This window comes from Salvelinus namaycush, chromosome 24, assembly GCF_016432855.1.
Source record: "Salvelinus namaycush isolate Seneca chromosome 24, SaNama_1.0, whole genome shotgun sequence".
In the NCBI taxonomy this organism is placed as follows: Eukaryota; Metazoa; Chordata; class Actinopteri; order Salmoniformes; family Salmonidae; genus Salvelinus; species Salvelinus namaycush.
Window position 1 is genome coordinate 17528805 of NC_052330.1, and position 14475 is coordinate 17543279.

The window sequence follows — 14475 nt, forward strand, 5'->3', positions numbered from 1 at the left end:
GACAGAGCTGGTGTAACTGAGGCAGGTTTTGTAGGCCTCCTTTCTGACACACGCTTTTTCAGTTCTGCCCACAAATGTTCTATAGGATTGAGGTCAGGGCTTTGTGATGGCCACTCCAATACCTTGACTTTGTTGTCCTTAAGCCATTTTGCCACAACTTTGGAAGTATGCTTGTGGTCATTGTCCATTTGGAAGACCCATTTGCGACCAAGCTTTAACTTCCTGACTGATGTCTTGAGATGTTGCTTCAATATATCCACATAATTTCCCTTCCTCATGGTGCCATCTATTTTGTGAAGTGCACCAGTCCCTCCTGCAGCACAGCACCCCCACAACATGATGCTGCCACCCCCGTGCTTCACGGTTGGGATGGTGTTCTTCGGCTTGCAAGCCTCCCTCCCCCGTAGTCTGGCTTTTTATGGCGGTTTTGGAGCAGTGGCTTCTTCCTTGTTGAGCGGCCTTTCAGGTTATGTCGATATAGGACTTGTTTTACTGTGGATATAGATACTTTTGTACCTGTTTCCTCCAGCAACCTTTGCTGGAAGGTCCTTTGCTGTTGTTCTGGGATTGATTTGCACTTTTCGCACAAAAGTACGTTCATCTCTAGGAGTCCTTCCTGAGTGGTATGATGGCTGCGTGGTCCCATGGTGTTTATACTTGCATACTATTGTTTGTACAGATGAACGTGGTACCTTCAGGCGTTTGGAAATTGCTCCCAAGGATGAACCAGACTTGTGGAGGTCTACAATTTTTTTTCTGAGGTCTTGGCTGATTTCTTTTGATTTTCCCATAATGTCAAGCAAAGAGACACTGAGTTTGAAGGTAGGCCTTGAAATACATCCACAGTTACACCTCCAATTGACTAAAATGATGTCAATTAGCCTATCAGAAGCTCCTAAAGCCATGACATAATTTTCTGGAATTTTCCAAACTGTTTAAAGGCACAGTCAACTTAGTGTATGTAAACTTCTGACCCACTGGAATTGTGATGCATTGATTTATAAATGAAATAATCTGTCTGTAAACAATTGTTGGAAAATGACTTGTGTCATGCACAAAGTAGATGTCCTAACCGACTTGCCAAAACTATAGTTTGTTAACAATAAATTTGTGGAGTGATTGAAAAACGAGTTTTAATGACTCCAACCTAAGTGTATGTAAACTTACGACTTCAACTGTATATACAGTATTTAAATACTCATAAATTACTGTACTTTCTCATGACTCATGCTCTGAAAGGAAAATCCACTCAAAAACTATATTTTTGATATTCTTTCATTAGTCCACTTATACAGTCCCATTTTTTTTCCATTTCAGGAGTCAAGTTTTCAAGATTAAGGATTTTCAAGAAGCAAAGTGTCATTTGCCACATCCTCAGGATGATGCGTTTTGCATCATATCAGGCACTTTGCATCATCATGATGATGTGGCAAGTGACACTGCTTAATATCTTGTAAACTTGACTGCTGACATCCAAAACATTTTGGGTCTGTATTAACATTAATATGCAAATATCGTTTTTTTTATTTGTACGTTTTCAAATTTGAGAACATAGAGACATTGATGTCAATACAATATCCCCATTCCTTTATCCACCCAGCCCATCCCTTCCAAACACCAAGGCATCATACAAAGAAACTGCACAAGAACAATGATAGAAACAAAACTAAAGCAAAATAAATAACAAACCATATATTTTTTTTTACAAATAAATAAAATACACAAAAGATAAAATAAAATACAATGAATAAAATTAATTGGTGTCACAATAACAATGGAATCCAATTTGCACACTGTAGCCACTGACATATTACATAACTGCGTATACTGAAAAAAACAATAGAAATTCTCCACTAGCAGCTCAAATACCATCTGGCCCATGACAGTGTCCCCCAGTCCTGGCCCCGGGGACATGAGGGGACACACATCCCCGCCTCCGCATCCAACGCACTCGACTCCAGTCAGAAGTTTGGTAATGAGTTGGTAATGTAATGCGTCTGTGTGTAGCTGGTGAGATGAGTCAGGCGCAGGACAGCAGATATGAGTAATGAAAGCAATTTACTCAATAATATAACAATACACGTTGTATAAATACAAGGCCACAAATACGGACCGCAATACAATAAACAATTACTCACAAACAAATATGGGGGAACAGAGGGTTAAATAATGAACAAGTAATTGGGGAATTGAAACCAGGTGTGTAAGACAAAGACAAAACAAATGGAAAAGGAAAAGTGGATCGGCGATGGCTAGAAGGCCGGTGACGTCGACCGTCGAACGCCGCCCGAACAAGGAGAGGGACCGACTTCGGCGGAAGTCGTGACAGGTAAATTGAATCAAGTGTGCCGGCGCTACGGCAAGTACAAAACCTGCACCCCCTGGGACCCCAGGACCAGGAGAATCTGGTCCATACAGAGGCTGGAGAAAACATCAAGGCAACAGTGCTAGGTTGACAGAATATAAAAAATAACAAAGATAATAAAACGGGTATGAAAATTACAGTGGATTTCTATTAACACATCGCATCCACTTACACAGGACATGACTGCCTATACTGAAATGTGAGAGATAGGCTCTCTACATGTTCAATGAAAGGGAACCATGTCAAGCCAAACTTTTCTTGCGACCCCCGCATAGTGTATCTATCCATTTCAAGTGGCAGAGATGAAATCACTTCCTTAACCTACTGTGTAAGAGAAGGAGGTCTTGCCGAGATCTTCCAATTAAAGAGGATAAGATGGCGAGCTAGACGTGAAGCAAATGCTACTGCATTCGCCTGGTGGGTGGTAGCAGTACAATGCAAAGGTGGTTTGCCAAAAATAGCAGTGAACGGATTGGGTCAACAGTTTGGTTACATAGATGTGAAAATGCCTCAAATATCGGATCTCAAAAACCCTCAGAGAATGGCATGACCAAAACAAATGCCCCACAGTTGCCCCACAGACATTTGGATATATTTTTGCTAGTCTGTCATTTCAGTAATGGAGACGGTGTAAGAATTTGAACTGAATGAGCACGTGCCGTATGCAAAATGATGAGGTATCGACAAGCTCTGTACTACATTGCCATAATATCATCGGGTAGCTTGCCACCCATGTCTTGTTCTCATGCAGATTTGGTACTTACCCAGAAAGGGGGGTTAATGTTCTTTATCATGTCATATAACCTGGAGATTGTGCCCTCCAGATAGGGGTTAAGGTCTAAGCACCTCTCAACTGGACGCTTTACAGGCAGGAGCAGAAATGAAGGGAAATCTTTTTTAGCAAAGCTGCAAGTTTGGAGATACCCCCAAAAGTGGGTATTGGGTCAACTCTCTGATTTTCAAATGAGACAAATGTATTATCAACAAAGAGGTTACAAGAAAAAGCCAGGCCCCAAATATAACTATGGAGTGGATTTTTCCTTTAAGAGCATGAGTCATGTGAAGCGTGACTCATGCTCAACAGTACCCCCATCAACAGTACCACCGTCAGCAATACCCCCCTCCACACCATCTGCCTCCTCACCACCTCATGTACACTGCATGGATGCCCTGCAACTGAGTGTGAGATAGTGGACACACACAGTCACTTATGGAACGATGGGATTCTCATCCTAACTAATGAACGGATCACAGGATGATGGTGGTTCCTCTCTTTATTCAAACAGAGACTCAAAGAGAGGCATATTTTTGCTTGGCTGTGAGCAGGATGGAGAGGAGAGAAGAAGAGAGGCCACTTGGATGTGGTCTGACCCTGGAGAGAAGGCCTTCCTCCACGGCAGAAAGCCAGAGGTGGAGGAGAGGAGGGCAAAAGGGAGAGGAGCCAGGAGAAGGCTGAGCTAAGATGACGCTGAGGTTCCTTTAAGGTATTAGTGCAGTGTAGCCTGGAGCCAACAGTATACTATACAATCTATCTGTAGTGACATTGTTCCACATGCCCAGCTTTGGGCACAGTTTCCAACGGGGAAACTGCAACAGTGCCTCTTCAACCTCAGGAGGCTGAAGAAATTTGGCTTGTCACCAAAACCACTCACAAACTTTTACAGATGCACAATCGAGAACATCCTGTCGGGCTGTATCACCGCCTGGTATGGCAACTGCTTCACCCACAACCGCAAGGCTCTCCAGAGGGTAGTGAGGTCTGCACAACGCATCACCGGGGGCAAACTACCTGCCCTCCAGGACACTTACACCACCCGATGTCACAGGAAGGCCAAAAAGATCATCAAGGACAACAACCACCCGAGCCACTGCCTGTTCACCCCGCTATCATCCAGAAGGCGAGGTCAGCACAGGTGCATCAAAGCTGGGACCGAGAGACTGAAAAACAGCTTCTATCTCAAGGCCATCAGACTGTTAAACTGCCATCACTAACATTGAGTGGTTGCGGCCAACATACTGACTCAAATCTCTAGCCACTTTAATAATTAAAAATTGGATGTAATAAATGTATCACTAGTCACTTTAAACAATGCCACTTTATATAATGTTTACATACCCTACATTACTCATATACTCACATTATCTCATATGTATATACTGTACTCTATACCATCTACTGCATCTTGCCTATGCTGTTCGGCCATCGCTCATCCATATATTTATATGTACATATTCTTATTCATTCCTTTACACTTGTGTGTATAAGGTAGTTGTTGTGAAGTTGTTAGATGACTTGTTAGATATTACTGCATGGTCGGAACTAGAAGCACAAGCATTTCACTACACTCGCATTAACATCTGCTAACCATGTGTATGTGACCAATACAATTTGATTTGATTTGATCACACCAAGCTGATCCTGTAGGATTTCCTTTTACAGACGTCACAGTCAGACGTCACCAAGCGTCACCCACCGTCACCAACCGTCACCAACAGTTACTGTGTGTGTTTGCCAGACATGGGCCAGGTGTTTGTCTACCCGCCAGGTGCGGGTGATATGTACTTTAGATTGTGGCGCTCCCGGCAGAGCCCTGTCCTCACAGTGAGCTCAGCTAGGAGCTGAGGAGCAGAGTAAAGGAGAGGAATGAGTGGATTTGCTCCAGGCCTGCGTCATACTAATGTAACCAGGACTCCAGATTTCACTCTCCCTGGTGACCAACTGGCCCTCTCCCTCCCTCTCTCTCTCCACTCTTGTTCTGTGTCCTCTATCCTTTCTGTCATATCTCTCACTGTCCCCTTTTCTTTCTGTAATTTCTCAGAGGAAAGGACAAAAGGAATTTCTCACACCTGTTTTAAGATGGGTCTCTCTCTCTCTGTGTGTGTGTGTGTGTGTGTGTGTGTGTGTGTGTGTGTGTGTGTGTGTGTGTGTGTGTGTGTGTGTGTGTGTGTGTGTGTGTGTGTGTGTGTGTGTGTGTGTGTGTGTGTGTGTGTGTGTGGTCCCTTTGGGGCATTAGTGTGGATGATAACCAGCGGTGATGGAAGGGAACCAGGACCATGTTATCCCCTGCTAAGAGGGAGAAAGTGGTAGCTAAATATAGTGCTGGCCACGATAAGGACATTACCCTGTTGTCTGGGGAAAGCTGCTTTATAAGCATGTGCTCAGAGGTCTACTGTGGTTACTGCAGGGGGATTTACTGCCATTGTACTGTAACACACACCCCAATGAGGATGATCATCACTCTGTTAGGTCACCCAGTCCTCCCTGCTGAGTGAACCAGTTCAATTCCTTCTCTGGGTCCTGGTAAACATTTTTAGAAAAATAGCCGGATGTGTTTCTAATGTTGCCCAACACAGGACTGACCTAGCTAGATTAATACTGTGTGTGGCTTACATAGTACTGTGATAACGTTACTAATCAAGGTAGCCATCCATTTTGTGATGCCGCAATAATGAGGTGATGGTTTGCCCTATTGTGATGTCACAGTGAAGATGGTGTGAGCATTCTACTGTGATCTTACAAAGACACCAATCCAAGTAACCTGTGTTGACGTCATAGTGAAACCATCAAACAGGCAAAGCGTCAATACAGGACTAAGATTGAATCCTACTACACTGTCTCTGACGCTCGTCAGATGTGGCAGGGCTTGAAAACTATTACGGACTACAAAGGGAAACCCAGCCACGAGCTGCCCAGTGACACGAGCCTACCAGACGAGCTAAATGCCTTTTATACTCACTCTGAGGCAAGCAACACTGAAGCATGCATGAGAGCACCAACTGTTCGACTGTGTGATCACGCTCTCCGTAGCCGATGTGAGCAAGACCTTTAAACAGGTCAACATTCACAAAGCCGCAGGGCCAGACGGATTACCAGGAGGTGTACTCAAAGCATGCGCGGACCGACTGGCAAGTGTCTTCACTGACATTTTCAACCTGTCCCTGACCGAGTCTGTAATACCTACATGTTTCAAACAGACCACCATAGTCCCTGTCCCCAAGAAAGCGAAGGTAACCTGCCTAAATTATTACCGCCCCGTAGCACTCATGTTTGTAGCCATGAAGTGCTTTGAAAGGCTGGTCATGGCTCAAATCAACACCATCATGCCAGAAATTCTAGACCCACTCCAATTCGCATACAACAGATCCACAGATGACAGATCCACAGATGACGCAATCTCAATCGCACTCCACACTGCCCTTTCTCAGCTGTACAAAAGGAACACCTATGTGAGAATACTGTTCATTGACTACAGCTCAGCGTTCAATACCATAGTGCCCACGAAGCTCATCGCTAAGCTAAGGACCCTGGGACTAAAAACCTCCCTCTGCAACTGGATCCTGGACTTCCTGACAGACTGTCAACCAGGTGGTAAGGGTAGGCGACAATACATCTGCCGACGCTGATCGTCAACACTGGGGCCCCTCAGGGGTGCGTGCTTAGTTCCCTCCTGTACTCCCTGTTCACCCATGACTGCGTGGCCAAGGACGACTCCAACACCATTGTTAAGTTTTCTGACGACACAACAGTGGTAGGCCTGATCACAGACAATGATGAGACAGCCTATAGGGAGGAGGTCAGAGACCTGGCAGTGTGGTGCCAGGTCAACAACCTCACTCTCAATGTGATCAAGACAAAGGAGCTGATCGTGGACTATAGGAAAAGGAGGGCCGAACAGGCCCCCATTAACATCGACTGGACTGAAGTGGAGCGGGTCGAGAGTTTCATGTTCCTTGGTGTCCACATCACCAACAAACTATCATGGTCCAAACACACCAAGACAGTTGTGAAGAGGGCACAATAACAAATTTTTCCCCACAGGAGACTGAAAAGATTTGGCATGGATCCTCGATGGTGCAGTTCTACAGCTGCACCATCGAGAGCATCCTGACTTGTTGCATCACTGCCTGGTATGGCAACTGCTCGGCCTCCGACCGCAAGGCACTGCAGAGGGTAGTGCGTACGGCCCAGTACATCACTGGGGCCAAGCTTCCTGCCATCCAGGACCTCTATACCAGGCGGTGTCAGAGGAAGGCCCTAAAAATTGTCAAAGACTCCAGCCACCCTAGTCATAGACTGTTCTCTCTGCTACCGCACAGCAAGCGGTACCGGAGCGTCAAGTCTAAGTCCAAAAGGCATCTTAACAGCTTCTACCCCCAAGTCATAAGACTCCTGAACAGCTAATCGATGGGCTACCCAGAGCCCTCTTTTACGCTGCTGCTACTGTTTATTATCTATGCATAGTCACTTTAACTCTACCTACATGTTCATATTACTTCAATTACCTCGACTAACCGGTGTCCCCGCACATTGACTCTGTACCGGTACCCCTTAGTATATAGCCTCGCTATTGCTATTTTACTGCTGCTATTGAATTATTTGTTACTTTTATTTTCTATTTTTTACTTAACACTTTTTTATTCTTAAAACTTCTTAAAGCATTGTTGGTTAAAGGCTTGTAAGTAAGCATTTCACTGTAAGGTGCCTGTTGTATTCGGCGCATGTGAGGAGAGGACGCTAGCTATATTCATGAGTCCGCCAACGTATAGAAGTTTCGAAAGTTTAAAACGAGAAAGTTCATGAACATTTCATAAATGTATTCCTATGTTGTTGTGTAACTAGCAAACTATTTGTAATGAGATAATATTGTGTAAAAATAGAGTTTCATGCCAAGTGATGCAATGCTAGGTTGGCTATTTCAGCTAGGGTTAATGTTAGCTAGCTCGCTAAGCTAGCACCAAAGTTAGAACAGTGAAGCCTCTTTTCCTTTTCAACTACAGTTTCAGAGGAGCAGCACTCGGTGAGTCAGTGTTCACCATTAGTGAAAAAGTAGCGCTCTTAATGGAGGTGCTAATGCCAAAGAGGAGAAAAGTGAAGGACATAATACTTTTTTGGAGAGTCCAGAGGACTGTAAGTAAATGAATGAATGGCTGCATAATGTTAGCTAACTACACTGTACTACTCATATACACTGGTACTATGTAGTCAGCTATTTAGCGATACAATGCCAGACAGTAAATAAATAGCCTCCGGGTTAATTTAACTCATACAAAGTGTTCTCTTATTTAACACCACACCATGCACACCGAGGGTAGGATAAATAGACTTGGAAGGTCACAAGTAGGCTAGCTATCATGTAGACTGAATGGGTGGACTCGTTTCGCAAGTGCAAAAAAGGCCAGTCCAATATACAGTACAATAACCAAAAACCTGCAATGGCTGCCAATAACTCGCAAATGACGAATAGGCAATATGAAGTACATCACGTTGGTACAATGTACGGATGAGGTAGTTACGTAACTAATCAGTACGTTGTGACAACCTAATCTTGTTAGCTGGTAAGCTAGCTAGCTAAGTTAGCAACAAAGTTAGAAATGTATCTGGATCTTCCTCTTTTCCTTTTCAACTGCAGTTTCAGATGAGCAGCACTCGGTGAGTCAGTGTTCACCCTAAGTGAAAACATTGTGCCCTTAAAGGAATAATCCACTGTAGAAATGAAATGTGGCATGATATACATCATCATGATAAGGTTCTCGTCACTGGAGATAGGGGATAACAAACTCACATTTCATAATGCTTTTAAAACAATTACCTGCACTCCAGATCGCCTAATAAGCCAATAGATTAATATAGGTATACTTGTCAAGAACACATCTATCTGTCTATATCGTCATGACAAAGTATATATTTTGTTCAAATGTCCTATATATTTTGTTCAAATGTGACCATCATTTGCCTCATGCAGCGCGGCACATCTCTTTTGCATAGAGTTGAACAGGCTGTTGATTGTGGCCTATGGAATGCTGTCCCATTCCGCTTCAATGGCTGTGCGAATTTGCTCGATATCGGCAAGAACTGGAACACGCTTTCGTACATGTAGATCCAGAGCATCCCAAACATGCTCAATGGGTGACATATCTGGTGAGTATGCAGGCCATGGAAGAACTGGGATATTTTTGCTTCCAGGAATTGTGTACAGATTCTTGCGACATGGGGCTGTGCATTATCATGCTGAAACATGAGGTGATGGCGGTGGATGAATGGCGGTGGACAATGGGCTTCAGGATTTTGTCACGGTATATCTGTGCATTCAAATTGCCATCGATAAAATGCAATTGTGTTCATTGTCTGTAGCTTATGCCTGGCCATACCATAACCCCACCACCACCATGAGTCATTTACCCACTGAAGTCGGTTACAACACCAAACTGCAGTCAGGTCAAGACCCTGTTAAGGACGATGAGCACACAGATGAGCTTCCCTGAGATGGTTTCTGAAAGTTTGTGCAAAAATTATTCTGTTTTGCAAACCCACAGTGGCTGATCTCAGATGATCCTGCAGGTGAAGAAGCCGGATGTGGCGGTCCTGGGCTGGCGTCGTTACCCGTGTTCAGCGGTTGTGAGGCTGGTTGGACAGACGGTTGGACAATTCTCTTAAAAGACGTATGGTAGAGAAATTAACATTCAATTCTCTGGCAACAGCTCTGGTGGACATTCCTGCAGTCAGCATGCCAATTGCATGCTCCCTCAAAACTTGAGACATCTGTGGCATTGTGTTGTGTGACAAAACTGCACATTTTAGAGTGGCCTTTTCCCCAGCACAAGGCACAGCTGTGTAATGATTGTGCTGTTTAATCAGCTTCTTGATATGCCACACCTGTCAGGTTGATGGATTATCTTGGCAAAAGAGTTATGCTCACTAACAGGGATGTAAACAAATGTGTGCACAAAATTTTAGAGAAATACGCTTTTTGTGCTTATGGAAAATTTCTGGGATCTTTTATTTCAGCTCATGAAACATGGGACCAACAATTTACATGTTGTGTTTATATTTTTGTTCAATATAATACGCTAACATCATCGTTAAGGCCAGCCATTTTTGTCATAATAATAATGGTATTTGGTCATATGATTATGGTAGGGGTCAAAGAGAGGCCAAGAGAGAGAGCTCCGCCCATGTTGAGGCAGGGAGAGAACGAATAGGTCATCAGGTGAGAATTTTGCATTTGAGTTATAAGGCAGTCTAGTAGAGCACTTTGCACAGCAATTTACATCACACACATATTTAAACAATCGGTTCAACTTCTCATCTTTGGTGACTGTAGCCCAAGTGCTCTAACAAATGTCGTTGCCTGCATTCTGCAGATACATTTTTTTACACAATTTAAAGTAATCGAGAAAAATATTGGTATTTAATTTGTGATTGGGGTATATTGACCAAATTATCAGTATATTTTTGGATGTATTGTCCCGTCAAAATTCACCAGAAACAACAATTTCACAGCAATTTGTTTAAATGTGACTCACCACCAGGATTCGGTCTTATGTAGCACAATTTGAAATTATGTATTTTACATTAAATAAAAGTAGAGAGCTACAAAATGGTATATGCAACACTGCATTTGATGGAACAATGGGAAAGTAATTCTGCTTTGAAAGTTGAGAGAAAATCACCTTTGAATATTATGATATCTAGTGAAGAGCTCTTTGTTTACACCCATTCAGCATCGTTCACACCCTCTTAAGCTTTAGCCCCACCCATCTCATTTTGCTCTTGAAGCGCACACTTGGCGCTCTGGCCGGTGATTTGTTTACCTCTGGAAAACATGAAAACAGCCTAACCAGCTCTGCTGGCAACAATTTCATTACGCTTTTTTGCAGACATTTACTGTCACTGGCCAAATTCAACGGGTGTTGTACACACGTCACGTAACGTTAGCTAACGAGCCAGCTAGCCAATGTTAGCTAGTTAAACAACAATGAACAGTGCCAACAATGCCAAAGTGCGGGGAGCTAACCAACCATGTTCAATGTTAGCTAGCTAACATTAGGCTCTAACTAGAACAGCAAACGGCTCTGGGAAACGAATAATAACATCAGCTAGGGAGCCGGCCAGCTAACGTTAACTAGCTAGCTAACAGCACACTTTAGCTTGAAATGAAACCACTTTCTGTCAAAATTTGAAAACGTGTAATATCTGAAAATGTAGTTAGCTAGCGCTAGGCTATCTTACCTATATACATCATCGTGCATGGACGCCTCCCTGTCAGGAATACCATGCCATGGTTGCCCTTAGTTTGAAGATGCCATCCGGAGACAGGTGTTTTCTCCATCCCTTTAGCTATCATACTCTAATTCCACTGATTTCAAAACTTGATCCTCCAGAAAGTGGAGAGCAACACTTATGCAGCTCCACTACACAATTCATTTTTAAAAAGACGTGTTCGACAGGATTACCAACACAGACTGACGAGCTTCTATGCCAGACCAATCTGAACTCCTCTCTCGGCATGTCCAGCCCACTCATAATCTCAGCCAATCACGGAAGTTTGCTACCTTTTTCTGTGGCTTAACCAACAAGGCTCGTAATTTAACAATTTTATTCGTATTTACAGATGGCATACAAGTTTGTTATTAAGGCACATGAAAGTTCACATGTTCAAGAAGGCATTTCTGCCAAAAAAAAACACATTTTGAGTTTTTTTTATTTTTTTATGTTCAAACGTCTCTCCTGTGAAGTCGTGACTTGCGACATACGCCTAGTTTCCTGAATTGGGTCACAAATCTCCAGGGCCCCCAGACCCCCCCAGAAGGATGTTGATCTCAGAACACATTGACCTCCCCACCCCCACCCAATATGCAACTCAAACTCACACCCTTGGACACACACGCACACACAATTATTTCCACTGCTCTACAAGTGTGTGTCTCTGGATGTTGCGATGGAATTTATCATAGGTTTTACTATAACAGTACCTCTGGTTTCTCATGAAGCCAGTGCTCTGTGTGTTTCGCTGTATTTCCACAACTGTTAAAATTCTCTATGATGGGCCAGATGGAAGGGTCCTCCTTGTTGCAAAATAACATCTGCTGGGTGACTTATACACAAAAACACACAGGATGAAGAAGAACTCAAATGAAAAGAAGAGATTAAAATACAATGTCCCAATCCCCCTATTGCTCGCTAGAGAGACTAATATAGACTACAGGATATAGGCCTCATCCTCCATATTAAAACCCTGTCCATAACTTAGGGATATCAGAACAGAAAAAAACTCACTCAAAAGTCATTAAGATGCACCCACAAATCCATGCAACTGATATGTCAGTGAGAAGCCTAATAAAGCATCTCATATACTACCTAATACAGAAGTAAAATGGATTTGAGACATTCATAGAATTAAGATGCTCAAAGGACGACTAGACTTCCTGACTTGGCCTCGTTTTACATTTGGTTAAATAAGAGTTGTTTTGGGGATGTGGTTTGATGTGGGTGCCTCTTGTGTGTGTTGGGAATAGTTAGCCAAGTTATTTTGCCAATTAGTTCTCAGCCGGTTGGTGTGTTACCGTGGCAAAGTTGGTTTGACTTTGGATAGCTTATCTCTGGGGCTAGATTACACATTGAAAACAATATTTTCATGTTGCATACCTTTTAGTTTCTCATGAATTGCTTTCAACATTTGTATATGAATTTCTCAAATGTATAGTTGGTTTTAGGTTTTGAAGTCATTGAAATTTGGAGCTATTGTAATTTTAACATGTTGTTCCATGTACATTGTGTAATTTACTGATGGTCTCGAGCTAGCCCCATAGGGATACATTTACACATTTATCATGGGCATTACGATTGGGTCGTGTGTAGCTGCACTCCGAATTGATGATGACTTGTGTGCTGCCGTCTGTGAGCATGTGGGCAGGATTGTAATAAACCCAAACTTCATTTACGTTGTGATGCAGTCATGACCACAAGTCTCACAAAACTCAGTTTTGGATGAGACTGACTTTTTGACCAAAATTATCCTATTTACACTTTGTAGTCAATTTTGACAGTAGAATAAATTACACATATTGATGCCACATAGGCTGTTTTCTTAATGAGTCGTTGGTTTTTAGGGGCAGTTGCTCTAATTTTCTACACACATTTTTACAGGCCCAAATCTTAACATGAGATCCATCTTTGTGATTCATGTTATGTGTGATATACATAAAAACTTTAATTAAACACAGATTTCAAGTTAAAGACAGACACAATTAAACACAGATTTCAAGGAATCAGTAACATATTCCCTGATATCTCTGGAGATCTCATTCACGTCCAACTTGTTGGGAGGGAAGGAGGTTATGTTTAATTGCCTGCCCCAGTCCATGTCAACCATAAAAACAACACACTTAAAAATATATAGTTTTCTTTGGACCTTTCCCCCGTGTCTGGCACACCCAGGGAGCTTGTGAAAAGCTGTGATGGATTTGACCCAGATGGAGACAGAGAGAGCCTGAGAAAAGTAAAAGAAAACACCAGTGAGTGTTTCTCAACAACAGTTGGACAAAATAAGGTGTACAGTATGTGACAAGGTGGGGAATGTGAAACTCTCTGGATCTGGGTTGAGTAATTTTGCATTTTATTTAACTAGGCAAGTCAGTTAAGAACAAATTCTTATTTACAATGACGGACCACCCCGGCCACACCCTAACCCGGACAACACTGGGCCAATTGTGCGCCGCCCTATTGGACTCCCAATCACGACAGGTTGTGATACAGCCTGAAATCAAACCAGGGTCTGTAGTGACACCTCTAGCACTGAGATGCAGTGTCTTAGACCGCTGCGCCACTTGTGAGGGAGCTAATACAGTTCAGATGGCTCAGTTGGCTGGAGCATGGGCCACATGCTGAATAGGTTAAACACCGACTGCACAAAACATTAAGAACACCTGCTCTTTCCTTGACATAGACTGACCAGGTAATTCCAGGGGAAACCTATGATCCCTTATTCATTTCACCTGTTAAATCCATTTCAATCAGTGTAGATGAAATAATGGAGAAAGGTTAAATTAAGATTTTTAAGCCTTGAGACAATTGAGACATGAATTGTGTGTGTGCCATTCAGAGGGTGAATGGGCAAGACAAAAGATTTAAGTGCCTTTGAACAGGGTATGGTAGTAGGTGCAAGGTGCACTGGTTTGAGTGTGTCAAGAACTGCAACTCAGCTGAGTTTTTCATGCTCAACAGTTTCCCGTGTGTATTAAGAATGGTCCCCCAGCCAAAGTACATCCAGCCAACTTGACACAACTGTGGGAAGCATTGGAGTCAACATTCGCCAGCATCCCTGTTGAAG